Raw genomic sequence first — 3,572 nt, forward strand, 5'->3', positions numbered from 1 at the left:
GGTTCCACATAATATCAAACAGCAAAAGCTCTCCCAGATATCTCCATCTCAACGCTAAGACCCAGCTCCACTCAACGAACACCAAGCTCCAGTGCTGGATACCCTATGCCAAACAACTAGCAAGATAGGAACACAAGCCTACCCATTAGCAGAGAGGCTGCCTAAAATCATAATAAGGTCACAGACACCCCAAAACACACCTCTGGACACAGTCCTGCCTACCAGAAAGACAAGATACAGCCACATCCACCAGAACACGGGCACCAGTCCCCTCCACCAGGAGGCCTGCACAACTAACTGAAGCAACCTTACCCACTGGGGGAAGACACCAAACACAACGGGAATGACAGACCTGCAGCCTGTGAAAAGGAGACCCCAAACACAGTAAGTTAAGCAAAAGGAGAAGACAGACAAAAAAGGAGCAGATAAAGGAGCAAGGTAAAAAAACCATCAGACCAAATAAATGAAGAGTAAATAGGCAGTCTACCTGAAAAAGAATTCAGAGTAATGATAGTAAAGATGATCCAAAATCTTGGACATAGAATGGAGAAATTACAAGAACCATATAACAAGGACCTAGAAGAGCTAAAGAGCAAACAAACAATGATGAATAACACAATAAATGAAATTTAAAATCCTGTAGAAGCGATCAATAGCAGAATAACTGAGGCAGAAGGACAAATAAGTGACCTTGAAGATAAAATAGTGGAAATAACTACCACAGAGCAGAATAAATAAAAAAGAATGAAAAGAATTGAGGAGTCTCAGAGACTTCTGGGACAACATTAAATGCACCAACATTCGAATTATAGGGGTCCCAGAGGAAGAATAGAAAAAGAAGTGTCTGAGAAAATATTTGAAGAGATTAGAGTTGAAAACTTCCCTAATATGGCAAAGGAAATAGTCAATAAAGTCCAAGAAGGGCAGAGAGTCCCATAAAGGACAAATCCAAGGAGAAACATACCAATACACATAATAATCAAACTATCAAAAATTAAATACAAGGAAAAAATATTAAAAGCAGCAAGGGAAAAACAAAAAATAATATACAAGGGAATCCCCATAAAGTAAACAGCTGATCTTTCAGCAGAAACTCTGAAAGCCAGAAGGGATCAGCAGGACATATTTAAAGTGATGAAGGGGAAAAACCTACAATGAAGATTACTCTACCCAGCAAGGATCTCATTCAGATTCAACAGAGAAATTAAAAACTTTATGGACAAGCAAAACCTAAGAGAATTCAGCACCATCAAACCAGCTTTACAACAAATGCTAAAGGAACTCCTCTAGGCAGGAAACACAAGACAAAGAAAAAACCTACAATAACAAACCCAAAACAATTAGGAAAATGGTAATAGGTACATACATATGAATAATTACCTTAAATGTAAATGGATTAAATGCTCCAACCAAAAGACGTAGACTGGCTGAATGGATACAAAAACAAGAGCCATCTATATGCTGTCTAAAAGAGACCCAGTTCAGACCTAGGGACACACACAGAGTGAAAGTGTGGGGATGGAAAAAGATATTCCATGCAAATGGAAATCAAAAGAAAGCTGGCATGGCAATTCTCATATCAGACAAAATAGCCTTTGAAATAAAGAATACTACAAGAGACAAAGAAGGACACTACATAATGATCAAGGGATCAATCAAAGAAGATGATATAACAATTGTAAATATTTATGCACCCAAAATAGGAGCACCTCAATACATGAGGCAAATGCTAACTGCCATAAAAGGGGAAATCGACAGTAACACAATCATAGTAGGGGACTTTAACACCCCACTTTCACCAATGGACAGACCATCCAAAATGAAAATAAATAAGGAAACACAAGCTTTAGATGGTACATTAAACAAGATGGACTTAATTGATATTTATAGTACATTCCATCCAAAAACAACAGAACACACTTTCTTCTCAAGTGCTCATGGAACATTCTCTAGCATAGATCATATCTTGGGTGACAAATCAAGTCTTGATAAATCTAAGAAAATTGAAATCATATCAAGTATCTTTTCCGACCACAACCCTATGAGACTAGATATCACTTACAGGAAAAGTCTGTAAAAAATACAAACACATGGAGGCTAAGCAATGCACTACTAAATAACCAATAGATCACTGAAGAAATCAAAGAGGAAATCAAAAAATACCTAGAGAAAAATGACAATGAAAAACACCACAACCAAAAACCTATGGGATGCAGCAAAAGCAGTTATAAGAGGGAAGTTTATAGCAATACAATCCTACCTCAAGAAACAAGAAACATGTCAAATAAGCAACCTAGTCTTACAACTGAAGCAGTTAGAGAAAGAAGAACAAAAATTCCCTAAAGTTAGCAGAAGGAAAGAAATCATAAAAATTAGATCAGAAATAAATGAAAGAAACAATAGCAGAGATCAATAAAAGTAAAAGCTTGTTCTTTAAGAAGATAAACAAAATTGATAACCATTAACCAGACTCATCAAGAAAAAAATGGAGAAGACTGAAATCAATAAAATTAGAAATAAAAACAGAGAGGAAAAAACTGACACTGCAGAAATACAAAAAATCATGAGATTACTACAAGAAACTGTGTGCCAATAAAATGGACAACCTGGAAGAAATGGACAAATTCTTATAAAAGAAGAATTTGAGACTGAGACTGAACCAGGAAGAAACAGAAAATATAAACAGACCAATCACAAGCACTGAAAAATCTTCCAACAAACAAAAGCCCAGGACCAGATGGCTTCACAGATGAATTCTTTCAAACATTTAGAGAAGAGCTAACACCTACCTTCTCAAACTCTTCCAAAATACAGCAGAAAAAGGACCATTCCCAAACTCATTCTACGAGACCACCATCACCCTTATACCAAAACCAAACAAAGATGTCACAAAAAAAGAAAACTACAGGCCAATATCACTGATAAACATAGATGCAACAATCCTCAACAAAATACTAGCAAACAGAATCCAACAGCACATTAAAAGGATCATACACCATGATTAAGTAGGGTTTATCCCAAGAATGCAAGGATTCTTCAATATACGCAAATCAATCAATGTGATATACCATATTAACAAACTGAAGGAGAAAAACCATATGATCATCTTAATAGATGTAGAAAAAGCTTTTGACAAAATTCAACACCCATTTTTGATAAAAACCCTCCAGAAAGTAAGCATAGAGGGAAATTTCTTCAACATAATAAAGGCTATGTATGAGAAACCCACAGCTAACATCGTTCTCAATGGTGATAAACTGCAACCATTTCCACTAAGATCAGGAACAAGATAAGGTTGCCCACTCTCACCACTATTATTCAACACAATTTTGGAAGTTTTAGCCACAGCAATCAGAGAAGAAAATGAAATAAAATGTATCCAGGGCTTCCCTGTTGGTGCAGTCATTGAGAGTCCGCCTGCCGATGCAGGGGACACTGGTTCATGCCCCGGTCTGGTAAGATCCCACATGCTGTGGAGCGGCTGGGCCCGTGAGCCATGGTCGCTGAGCCTGCACGTCCGGAGCCTGTGCTCTGCAATGGGAGACGCCACAACAGTGAGAGGCTAAGGTACC

Source organism: Lipotes vexillifer, unplaced genomic scaffold (genome assembly GCF_000442215.2).
Source record: "Lipotes vexillifer unplaced genomic scaffold, Lipotes_vexillifer_v1.1 scaffold1350, whole genome shotgun sequence".
In the NCBI taxonomy this organism is placed as follows: domain Eukaryota; kingdom Metazoa; phylum Chordata; class Mammalia; order Artiodactyla; family Lipotidae; genus Lipotes; species Lipotes vexillifer.